We start from the raw sequence: 13730 nt of genomic DNA on the forward strand, positions 1-13730 counted from the left end.
TGGTGTGGGAATGCAGGGATGACACCAGGAATCTCAGCGAAGCTGGGAATCTGCAGGCTGTTGTAAGATAGCCAGATTTTACTTCAAACCTGCAGGCAGCACAGAGCCCAGGGCCCATCTTTGACTCCTGCGTCAGCATCACTCACAGTGGCCCTGACTCCTCAGCCATGTGGGGGTGCTGGGAGCTGCTGCCAGGCGGGCTGAATGGGCAGTGTGCCCCTGATCGTCTTGCCCCCGGCATAGGCCGTGCAGAGTTCTTGATGGTGTGCCCATGGGGGTTTGTACACTGCTATAAATACAGCTCAAAAAAGCATTGCTCTTCTCATTTCAGATGGCTTCATCTCTCCCTCAAAGCTTTGCAACACCCTTGTGAGTTGCAGTTTCTTTTTCTAATGAGGAACAGATTTAGAGAGGGAGGGGGCCACCGAGAGCGGTCAAGGCACACAGAGTCTACCGCCCCCTTGTGCTGGAGTTTGGAGTTACACTCCTTGACAGGTCTGGTGAGACCTCTACCAAACTAGCAACCAACGTGTAAAGTTACCGTTATCCCCCAAAAGTGAGACCAGAATCTTCTTAGGTGCTAGTGACACAGCGGGGGGTGGGGAGGGAGGCAAAGTGCCCACCCCACGCTGCCTCGTGGTAGAGACAGATGGCGAGGAGGCAAGCATTTTTGTTGGTAATATGTGTTCGAAAGAAGATGAGTGACAGCTGGAGGGCCTGGGAGGAGGGTTGGGAAGGGAGCCATTTCTGAAGAACACTGCTCTAGGTTTTGGCATCAGCTTTGGTAGGGTCTCCAATGCTGCGGTGGGCTTGCTGTGAGGGAGCTGGGATGGCTGGAAAGGTGGGAGGGGGTGAAGAGTGGAGAACACAGACATAGGAAGTGAAGGTGCCAGAATATTTAGAACCAAACTTGATGCGATGGTGTAGGAGTTGGGACCTGGGCCAGGCCCAGAGTTTTCCAAAGCTCATCCTGCTGCGAGATCTCCAGTTTTCCTTCCACTCATCCCCCCGCCCTCCCGCTTCAGTGCACCCTCCACCTGCCCACTGCTTATCACAAACACACCACCACCCACACCAGGAGGCCTGAGCCAGAGATTGGGGTTTCTGAGGCAGAGGCAGGCAGGGAGCAGTCGCTAGCCTTGTGAGGATGTACTGAGAAGCATGTGACTATCCCCGTGTCAGCTTCTTGCTCTGATGAAATGCCTCAGAAAAGAAGCAAAGGAAGAAAGGTTTCTTTTGGCTCATGGCTTCAGAGGGTCTGCTCCCCTGCCGCTTGACTCCATCCCACGGGCTTGTGGTGAGGTGGGACATAGTGCGAGGGGGCATGGCAGGATGGAACTGCTTGACTCATGGCAGCCAGAAAGCACAAGGGGCAGGGCCTGGGACAAGGCATAGCTCCCAGGGTCGTGCCCCAGGACCCACTCCCTCCAGCTTCTGCCTCCTTACCATCACCTCTTACCAGGTTATGAAGCCATTGATGAAGCCAGAGTCCTCACGAGCCTGTCATTTCCCAGAGGCCTTTATACACAGCTGCCTAAGAACCAAACCTTCAAATGCATGAGCCTCTGGGAGGATATCTCAGATCTAAACCATAAACCGCTTCTCAGTGCATTTTGGGGCTCATTAGAGACCCACTCCCCAGGCCCACAACAGTTCACGGAGCAGTCCTCTCTGTACCCACCAGTCACCACCCACAGAGGTGCCTTCCCAGATATGGAGAAAACACAAGACAACAGGCAGGGCTTGCATCGTGCATCCCTCTAGGTGGTCCATAGGGAGCAAGGCTACCTTCCTACTCTGTCAGGACGGAGTGCACATGAATAGCGCCAAGCTGGATGCCCCCCAGACCTCTAGTGCAGGTAGCTGGTATCTCCCCATCAGACTAGCCAGAGAAGTTGCTGTGACTCCTGATTACCCCGGGGCAGGTTAGCAGTGGGAAGCTTCGGGGGACAGAGCCCCTTCATCTCTGGGGAAGTTAATCAGATGGGATTGAAGGAAGGGTGTCCTAGGAAATGAAGTCCTTGGTGGCAGTCTCCCCAAATGACCACCAGAGGGCAGCAAAGTGCAAGCCTTGCAGCATAGTCCATCAACCAGGAGCGGGTGACAAGTGATCCCTTTGAATAGGCCAGGTATGTCACTATTCCAGGTCCATAAAGCCCCACCCTAGTGGAGCCAAGTTCTAGTCTTGCCGCCTTCTTCATTATCTCCTCTAGGGATGTGGAGTAACTGACAGACACCCCCAAGGATGCCTCTGCCAGTGCTTAAGGAGACTGCTGGATAGCATGGGAGAATGCATTGAAGAATTGAGACCAATGGTGGTGGTGGTGGGCGTCTGTGTGTGTGCGTGTGCGTGTGTGTGTGTGTGACATTTTTAGCAGGCTGAAGCAACAGGCTCCGCATGCACCTCCAATTGTTTAGGTAGGTTTGCTAAGCACCTACTGTGTGCTAGCAGTATTCTTGGCACGTGGAGTACAAAAGGGAAGCGATCCCTACAATTCTCGTGGAGGTATCCAGACCTGGGGTCAGCTGACTTTGCCTGCAAGGAGCCAAATATCCTGAGCCAGAGTCACATGGCCCCTCAGCCACTTAGTTCTGCTTTCATGACAGAAAACAGCTGAGACAGGATGTAAACAAATGTCAGTGGCCAGGTTCCAGGGCCATCATCTGCAGATACGGAAACTGGAATTTGATCAAATTTCCAGCTGTCATAAATCTTTGGCTTTCTTTTGATTTCTCTACCATTAAAACATAGAAAATTATCTTTAGCTCTGGAGCTGGCCTAACAGGCAGATTGGATTTGCCTTGCAGGCTGGCGTTTGCTGTCCCCTGGCCTGAGGACAGGAACAAAGCATCGCCACCAGGAAGCAAACTGTGGGAGCTACAGATGTAGCTGGTGGGTGGGACTTGGATGTCGTGGCATAGCATGAGCAAAGCTTTGGGTTTTCTTCCCAGCACCAATAAAGAAATGCAGTGGTTGGAACAGCCTCGCTATGAAGGCAAGATGTAGCAAAGACTCTTTAAATTTAATTTTAAGATATTTTCAATAGCACCGGTAAAACAGGGACTCCTTTTAGCTGAAAAACAAAAACAAAACAAAAACAAATGAAACTAAAGTCTCTTAGGTCCCCTCTGGTCTCCAGCCCCCTAACCCAAGGCTGTGCAGTCAACCCACAGCAACCATGCGATATCTACTGTGCTCATGCCCCTGCATAAAATGGCCATCTCTGCACAGAGCCTACAGATGTCCTCCTTGACCCTTTTTTTTCTTTCTAAATGTGCATGGGTGTTTTGCCTGGTGCCTGCAGAGGCCAGAAGAGGATGTCAGATTCCTCTGAGACTGGAGTTACAGATGGTTGTGAGCCACCACATGAGTGCTGGGAGTTGAACCTAGGTCCCCTACAAGAGTGGCCAACGCTTTTAACTTCTGACCCACTTCTCTAGCATAGTTTATAAATTCACTTTAACTGATACATAAAGGCATGAAAGTTGTATACAGTAGTGGAGTGCTATGTAATGTTTAAATTTTTAAATTAGATTTTTACATTTTGTTTTACGTGTGATTATTTTGTCCATGTGTGTATATGTACACATGTGTGTGCTTGGTGCCTGTGGCAGTCAGAGGAGGTACTAAATCCCCTGGAACTGGAGTTATGGATGGTTGTGAACCACCATGTAGGTGCTGGGAACCGAACCTGGGTCCTCTGCAAGACCAACAAGTGCTCTTAGCCCACTTGGTCATCTCTCCAGTCCCAGCAGTGTTTTGATGCATATATACATTACACTGAATGTTTAAGGATTAGCATATTTGTTTCTTCAAATAGTTGTCATTTATTTATGCTGAAAAATTTCAAAACCCTCTTTTCTAAGTTTAAAAAAGACATTGTTATTATTATTATTATTATTATTATTATTATTATTATAGATATTTTTATTCCTTCAATTTTTATTTTCAGGGGTGACTGAAATAAAAAATATAATTGAGTCCCATCATTACTATCATTATGGAAATGTATTTAGGAGAAAACTGGTCAGATGCATATTATTGCTTCCCACTTTTCAACTGGTCATAGCTGCCACTGATAAAAAAGACACGCCCAGAGAATCTGTCCAGAATGTTCAAGATACAGTATATCATACAACATGCCTGTTCTCGGGGAGAACACCTAGGACGTAATTATGTGTGCTTCTCGATCTCATCATACAAGACAAGCACAAAGGCACCGCCCATGCCTCTGAGAACGTTGGACCACACGCCCTGGAGAAGAGCCTCGCCTCCTTCATCACGAGTGATCTTCCGCCAGCAGTCAAGCGTGCCTGTATATATGACATCTGTCCTTTGTGTCCTGATTGCACCATCATACGACAACGAACCGTGTCAGAAGGGCAGGAAATCAGGGCGACAACAGCAGTGACAGACTGATGGAGACCTGAGTATTCTTGGGATCTGGAAGCATTCCCTTTGTGGTGTCATAGGTACCAAAGTAGGCAGCTCGGTAGATGATAATGCCCTGTACTTGACACATTAAAGCCTGGGAACAGGCCCTTAATCCCATCAGATTTGTAGATCTTAACCAGGCAGTCGCTAAGACCTTTGAATTCTCTTTCAGTTCCAGCTTTGCCCACATTAGCTGTTAGAAAGTTGCGGGCAAAATCAAGAGGGTGCACAAAGCACAGGGATGTGGCCCCAGCGCACCACCTGATGCCAGGTTCCCTGCAAAGTAGTGCGCCAAAACTGGGTCCTCTTGTCCACACCACCCAGAAAGATCTGCTTGTATTTATCTTTGAAGACAAAGTTGGAGAGCCTGGTGGGGATATGTCTGATGACATTGGCCAGGTTACCATGCCGAAGGACAGGACTCCCTGTTCCTTGGGGACATGAACCACGCAGTCTATGATGCCTGTGTATTGTCTATCTGCCATAATTTGCTTGCTGGCATGCTGCGCCTGTAGCAGCAGCTTGACCAGCTCTATGGGTGCTACTGCCGTCTTGGAGATGGCTGCAGCCACTCCACCAGCCAAGAAGTCCTTGGTGAAGGACACAGCAGCATCTGTCATGTTGAAAGAAAAAAGAAAGAGGCAGGCAACTGTGGGACAGGACTGGCTTGACAACTGCCTTTGACTCCTCGACTCTTCATTCTTATTGTTTTAATGTGTGTGTGTGTGTGTGTGTGAGAGAGAGAGAGAGAGAGAGACAGAGACAGAGACAGAGACAGAGAGACAGAGAGCGCGTTCATGGGCACACGCGCGCGCGCACACACACACACACACACACACACACACACACACACACACGCACACACACACACACACACGCCTCTGCATGCCCATGAGGGTCTGAAGAGAGTAGCAGATCTTCTGGAGTTGGAGTTACAGGCAGTGAGCTGCCCAGTGTGAAAGCTGGGACCTGAACTCAGGTCCTCGGGAAGAGCAGAGTGCTAGTGAGGCTTTTGTTTTTGGTATCAAACTATAAACAAAGCAGCTTGGGGAAGGAAGGGTTTCTTTGGCTTACAGTGTGAAGCCCATGGCCCAGGGAAGCCAGGGCAGGAACTCAAGGCCGGAAGCTGGAGGCAGGACTGCAGCAGAGACCACAAAGCAAACGCTACTTAATGGATTAATGGCTATGGCTCACTCAGCCTCATTTCACCTTTTCTTTCTTTCTTTCTTCTTTCCTTCCTTTCTTTTTTTTGAGACACAGACTCTGTGTAGCCCTGGCTGTCCTGAAACTCACTCTGTAGACCTGTAGACCAGGCTGGCCTCAAATTCAGAGATCTGCCTGCCCTTGCCTCCTGAAATCTGGGATGAAAGGTGTGTGCCATCACCGCCTGTCATCTTATTTTCCTATACAGCCCAGGACCACCTGCCCAGGCGTGGCGCCACGCACAGTGAGCTGGACCCATCCACACTAATCATTAATTAGGAAGATGCCCAGCAGAAACGCCCACAGGCCAATCTAGTGGAAGCATCTCCTCAGCTGAGGCTCCCTATTCGGGAATTAAATATTTGTGTCAAGCTGACAAAAACTCGCCGGCACAAGCAGCAAGCACTCCAGGCCACTGAGCAGTCTCTCCAGCACATCCCGAGGCTTGTGAGATGTGACCGCGCTGTGTAGAACTCCCCACTCCTATATAATTATAGCCTGTACCATTCATCAACCACTCTCCACCACCCTCTCCTGACTCTCTCAGGCTCTGGGAATCACCCATCTCCACACCCAGGGCATGAGCGTTTTTTAAATCTCCACACTGGAGTGTAATCATGTGATACTTGTCTTTTTTTTTTTTTTTTACTGGCTTATTTCACTTAATGTAATAACAGCCTGCAGCTCCATCCATGTTGCTACAAACAAAAGGGCTTAATTCTATTTCCCATGCTACATCAGTAAATACTCTAAATTTAATTATTTTAAAAGATTTGTTACCCAGGAAGTGGTGGCGCACACCTTTAATCCCAGCACTCGGGAGGCAAAGGCAGTCGGATCTTTGTGAGTCCAAGGCCAGCTGGGACTACAGAGTGAGTCCAAGACAGCCATGGCTAGACACAGAGAAATCCTGACTCAAAAAAAAAGAAACAAAAAAATTTGTTCACTTTATTTTATATGTATTGGCATTTTGCCTGTATGTATGTGCACCATGTGCCCGCAGTGCCCATGGAAGCCAGAAGAGGGTGTCAGAGTGCCTGGAACTGGAGTTACAGACAACCTGAGCCGCCATGTGAGTGCTGAGAATTGAACCCTGGGTCCTCTGTGAGAGCAGCAAGTGCTCCTAACCACGGAGCCATCTCTCCAGTTCCTCCCTTATATTTTTAAATCATCATCTCTAAACTACTTAGGATATAAAATAGATGCAGATTCTATGCAACGATTGCTTTGCTTGATGAATCATGAGAAGGAAAAAAGTCTGCATAGGACTGGCGGATAGCTCAATGGGTAAGGGCGCTTGCTGTCAAGCCTGATGACCTGAGTTCGATTCCTGGAGCCCCCATGATGACAGGAGCAAATTGACTCCTGAAAACTGTACTCTGACATCCACACACATGTACACAGCCCCCTCTCTCCCTGCCACTAAATAAATAATAATTTTTAAAAAGAGAAGAAAGTAACTTCAGGGCAGATGCAGCCACCACTGGCCTGACTTCGGGGCTCATGTTGGCAGCAGGGTAATAATAGTCTCACCTGTGATTGGCTGAACCCTTAAATGTAGACCCTGAGGATTCAAGTGCCCAGGGCCACCTATAGCTCTTGGCAGGCCTTTCACATGCTTTAAATTTTGAATTCATTTTATGCACCCATAGGGAATGCCTAATATCACTTCCTGTATGCTATAAATGGCAGGACACTGTCCGCAGTTCACTGCCACCTGCTTTTGGCCCCTTTCCCCGCCTCCCCATCCTTTCTCCCTCTACCCTATCCCCACATGGTGTGTGGCCAGCTGTTGGTGGCCCCTCAGCAGGCTTTGTCTCTCAGCCAATGGCAGGGCTGAGCTCTTCCAGCCTGGGGCTCTTTCCACTAGATTGGTCTGGAGGGGGGTGTGGTCAAGCCTTCTCATCTCCCAGGACACCCCACCCTCCCCCTTCCCCTTCCCCCAGCCACAGACAGCCTGTAGCAATCATTGATTCACTGGGAAGGGAGATGAAGACAGGAGAGAGAGGTGGCCCTAAGTCTTTGCTGATGGCAAAGGTGATTCCAGCAAAGGCCACCTGGGGTCTCATTTCTGCTTCTCACTCTGACATCTGGCCGCCATTATAAAATCTGAGCCCCGAAGAATGTGCAACACACACAGTTAACCCAAAGGCTCTTGCCGCAGTAATGTCTCCTGTCTTCTTTGTGGATATACCAAGATGGTGACATCACTACCCTGCATGCAGAGGGACATATGCTGCGGTCCAAGTGTCACTGGAGGTTTCCTTGGGTGTCCAGAGGCTTGGACACATCTGTATACCTGGGCCCTGCTTGCAGGGTTGACTCTCTATCTGGAGGAAGGCTGCTGGCAGGGAGACCAGCCCTTCCCAGGCCATGCCAGCACACCCATCTTTCTCTGAGAGAAATGCACCATAACCATCCTAGACCTGGAACTCAGAGGTGGTGTTGTCCTCCCCCCCACCACATCCCCCATCCCTGGGAGATCACAATTAGGTAGGACACAGACTCATTGCTAGTTTTTAGGAGTGATCTATGATTTGTCCAAGTAAGTGGTGTTCTGGTGGCCAAAACCCCAGAAACTACATGAAAAGCACACCTTTCCTTGCTGTCTTCTAGTCTTCCGGTCAGGGGGGTGGTATGTGGGATGGGTGTCGCGACTGTCACCAGCTACTTACTAGAAAGCAAATCTCAAGGACTGAAGCAAGCCAGACCCGCACCCTTACTGCGGATTTCGCTCTGCCCACTGGCCCTGGGGATATGTGGAGATGTTCCAGATCCCTCAAGCAACAGCAAACAGACAACAACGAGACCCTGGCTGTACTCTATGAGGACCGTTTCTCACAGCGTTCTCCTTGCATCAACTGATGGGCCCGGCACAACTCAACCACACAAGGAGATGTTTCCCATCTGCCCCTTGATGCAGGGGTCCACACAGGCCAGCTGCCCACTGGTTCCTTCAAGTTGCACCCTAAGGGTGAGTACTGGCAGCTATCATCCTTGCACACCTATTTTACGCCTATAAAATGAATGCTTGGAAGTGAATTGCTAGGATTTTAAAAATTAACATAACTGCCTTACCCTCTGAAGAAGTCATGGCCCGTTTTCAGTCCCACCAATAATACAAGGGGGATACCTTGCCCTGCCACTAGTGGCCTTTGTCTGTCCATTTCATCTTTGCCAGTGTGATAGGAGAAAGCCATCTTTCTCATAGCTTTACTCCCCCTGTGAGCATGGCTGAGTTGTTTGTTGTTGTTGTTGTTTTGGTACAGCTCTATGGGAAGTGGCACAACCAGAATGCCACCATGGGAGGCCCCAGGGCAGGGGAGCCCAACACTGCAGTGCTGTTTCTGTCTGGCAGAAGGTTTCAGGGTGCCGAAGTCCTTGTTGTAGTGGGGGACAGATGCAGGGAGGGCACTGCTGGCAGAGGGGACGGCCTGAGCAGAGGCGCACGGGGTGGGGGATAGGGATGGCTGCCCATCCTCTCTTCACTGTTTGCTTCTGAGTCCCTGCCACCCAACCCAGCTCTGCCAGGCTGCTTCCTCTTTGCTGCCTCACAGCTGGAGTTACAGTGCGATGCCAGACAGAGAGGGGCATTCCCCACAACTCAAAGGAGGCATCTTGTAGAGGGATCCTACCCCAAAGACTACAGTGAGGAAGCCGGGGTGGGGGGGGTGGGGTGTCGGGGGAGGCTCTCTGCCTCCCTTGACCTTCCTTGCTCCTCCCACCCTGCTCCACCAGCCAGGAGCGTACATCCTCATTAACACGGTTCAGTGGCCAGGCTGGTAATTGATCTCCCTCTGGCCCAGTGTGGACATCAGCTAATGGGGATGAATGGGGCGGGAGGTACCGTGAGGGATGATCACTTGGAGGCCCACACAGGGTGCAGAGGGAGGCAGGCAGGCAATGGAGATGCTGAGCTAGTCTGAATGTCTGCTGTCCACGGCTGCCTCTGCCCACCCTGCCCTCACCTTGGCTGCCTCTGCCCACCCTGCCCTCGCCTTGGCTGCCTCTGCCCACCCTGCCCTCAACCTGGCCCTACAGCAGGCAGGACAAGCTGATGGGTGGACAGAGTGAGTGGCTCTGGAATTCAGCTGCCGCTGGCCCCAGAGACCAAAGCCTTGTCCAGGAAGGGAGACTACAGTTCTCCAAAAGCCCTGGGGAGGTTATGAACACTGGAGTATCAAGGTTAGGTAGGCAATATCTCTAGTTACTCGCTGTGGGGACCCTCCAGAGTAGGACAGATATGGGGCAGACCTGCAACAAGGATTCATGATAAGACTCTTTTGTTTAGTCAGTCAACAAGTAATGAAGCGCTTACTGTGAGGCGGGCTCTGTGCGAGGCACTGGCGGACATGAGATAGCGGAGACCATCCTCTGTGGGAGGGGGAGAAAGGTGGCAATCAAGATTCAGGAGAGCGGAAGTGATGTTCAGTGATGGGTACTGTTCCCACCTACCCCTGGGAGAGGTGAACTTCAGGAGTTATGTGATCAAGAAAACAGGGTAAGCGAAGAAGACAGGCCTGAGGTGGTGATGGGCTGGGTACATCCAAGAAAACAGAGCAGGAGAAGTGTGTGTGCTGCGGGGAGCTACGACCCATGAGGAAGAGATAAGGCTAGGAACTGGTTGAAATAAAGCATGGAGATTCATGGTCAAGGCTGAAAGCTTGGTGGCAGGCCTAAGGGATCACATCCTTCTGCTGACATGACGCTGGCCAATCACAGCTGGGCCTGAAAACCTAGGGGAAGTTAGGCTTAGGAGACTAAGTGCCCTCCAGGGTTTTTGTTTGTTTGTTTGTTTAATTTTGTTTTTCAAGATAGAGTGTCTCTGTGTAGCCTTGGCTGTCCTGGACTCGCTTTGTAGACCAGGCTGGCCTCGAACTCACAGCGATTCGCCTGCCTCTGCCTCCCGAGTGCTGGGATTAAAGGTGTGCGCCACCACGCCTTGCTTTCCTGTTGTTTTAATTGAAAACCCCTGATCATTCTACTTTACCAGTAAAGACTCCAGAGCTGGATGCTGTGGTGAAAAACCTGCTAGCTCAGAGATGCCAAGAAAGGCCCCAGCTGACCTTCTTACTCAGCTCATGTCCCTAATGGAAAAGGTCCAAAAGGCTCACTAGCTCAGCTGGCAGCCCAGGAGGAAAAGGCCAAAAATCCCAAGGCCAAAGGCTTGCTAGCCCACGGCCCAAAAAGCCAAAAGCCAAGGAGCTGAGGAGCTCAAAAGCTAGAGAGCTAAGCTAAATTTGCAGGATCTTTGATCCCAACCTAAAGAGCTAAAGCGCCAAAGACGGCTTCTACTTCTCCACGCTGTCTTAAATACCTCCCAGCTCAAAGTCCTTCCTACTCTTTAATCCTGGTCAGCTGTTTTCTTGCTCCGCCTCTTGACCTAGGGTTAACTTTATTAAATCCTGTGTACAGATAGCTCTAGGATTACAAGTGTGTGTAAGGCTGGCTGAACCACACCTCAGTCACCTGTTCACAATAAACAGAAAGTTCTTGGATTAAAGGTGTGTGTTAGGGCTGAACCACAAGAAACAGGCATTTACAGTTCATAATCTCAGGGATCCCACTGAGCTCAAATATCCTGCAATACCCTCCCCGTCTGCAACGAGGACCTCAGCACCCCGAAACTGCCACTGTACCCCAAATGGTGAAGAAGAGACACCCAGGGACCTTTGGGATAGTCTCAGCCAGCTTTAAAGGTAAGAAGGGCCCCTCTGGTAGAAAAAGTCAGCTCATGGGCATGCACGGTACAGGCTTTCTGCCTTGTCCAGCCCTGCGCAGTCTCGTGAGCTTCACTCAGGCAATGCTTTGAACGGCTGGAGTGCCTATAATGTGTGTTAAAGAGGCCTGGTAAAGCCTCACACCAGAGCGGGGTGCAGTCAAGCAAGAGCATTCTAGAAATCTTTCAGGATCTCAGACATAAAAACCCACGTGTGTTTTTATGGGCAGTTTAAGTGATTTTCAAGGGGAATGTTGAGTGTTCTCTTGGTTTTTGCCATGTGCACTGATTTTGCTGCTGAATACCCATGCTGTACGCTGTTGTCATGGTTCTTGTGGGGCTAAGTGGTGCCTCAGGCCCATTGTGAGCAAGTGTTGGCAACCCAGGGAGAATGCGGTCCATGAAAGGATCATAGCCACTCATCGTCCGCTCTCACAACAAATGCTAACGCTTCCATATTCTTGCTTAGTTTGCCCCTCACCCCATGATGCCTGGTCCCTCCCTCCCTCCTTTTCCCAACCCCCAATTCCTCAGACAGAATCTTACTATGTAGCCCAGGCTGGCCTGGAACTCTGATCCCCTTGCTACAATCACAGGTGTGTGCCACTATGCCCAGCTTACTTTGGGGTTTGCAGCAGGTCTGTAGCTGTGACAGAGAACCACAGGGAATCAAAAGATTAGAATTTATTTGGCTCTTGGTTTTGGAGATTTCTGGCTAATGTCTCCTGGTTCCGCTGTTGCTGGCCTGAGATGAGGTGGACTATCTGGCCACGGGCACAAGTGATGGAGGAAGCTGCTTACTTTGTGACATCCTAGGAGTAGAGAAAGAGAGGAATGGTCCAGGGCCAAGACATGCTCTTCAGAGGCACACCCCAGTGACCTGCTTCCTCCAGAGGATTAACCATGGCCTTGGTCACCACCCGCCCAGTCCAAGCATCTCTAAGTGGTGCCCCCTGCTGGCGACATTGTACAGCTAGCCCGCAACCATCCTGCTCAAATGCTCCTTCCTGCCTCACACAGCGTCTGGCTGTCCTTTAGGATTCTCCATAGCCTCATCTAGACAAACTGACAGCCCAGTTGACCTTCTGTGTCAGTGGGCTCTGCATCTGTTAATTCACCTAGCCGTGGTGCAAACATTTTGAAAATATGTCTGCACTGAGCACAGGTAGATTTCCCCTGTCATTACTCTCTAAACAATATGGTGTGATAACTATCTACACAGCATTTGTTAAGTAATAACAGCTAACCTGGAGATGATTTAACATGTCTGTAGGTGTAACTGTCTGCGTGTGGAATGCCTCCCACAGGCTCGTGTGTGTGTGTGTGTGACTGCTTGGCCTCTAGCTGTGGTTCTGAGTTGAAAAGCTTTGAGCCCTGCCTGACAGGTCACTGGGGTGGCCTTGAACATGGTATTTACTTCTTGCTTTGGCCTGAGCATTCTGCCTCCTGATCTGCCGAACCGTATGCAGTCTCATGAGGCAGTTCACCCACCCACTCCTGCAGCAGCGGTGCCTCTCACATCGTCGCGGACTGATGCTCACTGAGCCAGAATGTATCTTTTCTACCTGCCAGTCACAGCACGTGGGGAGGAGAGGTGACAGGATCAGGAGCTTGAGGCCAGAATTGGCCACACAGGGAATGCAAGGCCAGCCTGAGCCACTTGAAACCCCATTAAAAAACAAAACAAAACAAAATAAAACAAAAATAGCAACAGCAAAATCCTTCCCCTCCTTAAAGTGCTTCTTAGTGACAGTGGATCAGTGAGAAAAGCCACACAGTATGGTCCTGGGCCAGCCATGATGGTGCGCAGGGGTAACTCTGTGGTCCTGGGCCAGCCCTGACGGTGCGCAGGGGTAACTCTGTGGCTTTGGAGTGTAGATCTTAGCAGATTTTGATCTAGAAAAGGCATTTGTTAAATTTCATCAAGTTATGATTTTTAGAGATCATCATTTCTTAGCAACCAAAAATAGAAAAGGATGCCCTTATCCTGGTAAAAGCCACCTAAGAGACATGGTGGAAGAGAAACCTGGTAAAAGGCAGCCAATAGCCATCTAGAACAAAACATTATTCTTTTTTTTTTTTCCCCTCACTATGTAGCTCTGGCTGTCTGGGATTAAAGGTGCGCTACTATGCCCGGCTCTCACCTTTATTCTTCACACGGGGACATTAGTAGAAGGATGTGGATTCAGATACTGACTCTCAGTACTTCATTGCCAATGTAATAACGTAAGAAAATAAATTAGAAGTATGAAGATTAGCAGGGAAAAGACCAGGACAGGAACTATTTTTCCCCTCATTTCCAACTCAGCCGATACCTAATGCTTATTAAACTGAGTAAAAATTCAGTGAGTCCATAAAGAACATTTGAAGCTT

At 49.9% G+C, this 13730-nt stretch overlaps 1 pseudogene; it reads right to left on the reverse strand.

Annotated features, from left to right (window-relative positions):
• Window positions 1-4174: 4174 nt before the first annotated feature.
• On the reverse strand, window positions 4175-5055 carry LOC127187023 (ADP/ATP translocase 2-like; annotated as a pseudogene).
• Between the last annotated feature and the right edge of the window lie 8675 nt (window positions 5056-13730).

The sequence above is a fragment of the Acomys russatus genome, chromosome 3 (assembly GCF_903995435.1).
Source record: "Acomys russatus chromosome 3, mAcoRus1.1, whole genome shotgun sequence".
NCBI lineage: Eukaryota > Metazoa > Chordata > Mammalia > Rodentia > Muridae > Acomys > Acomys russatus.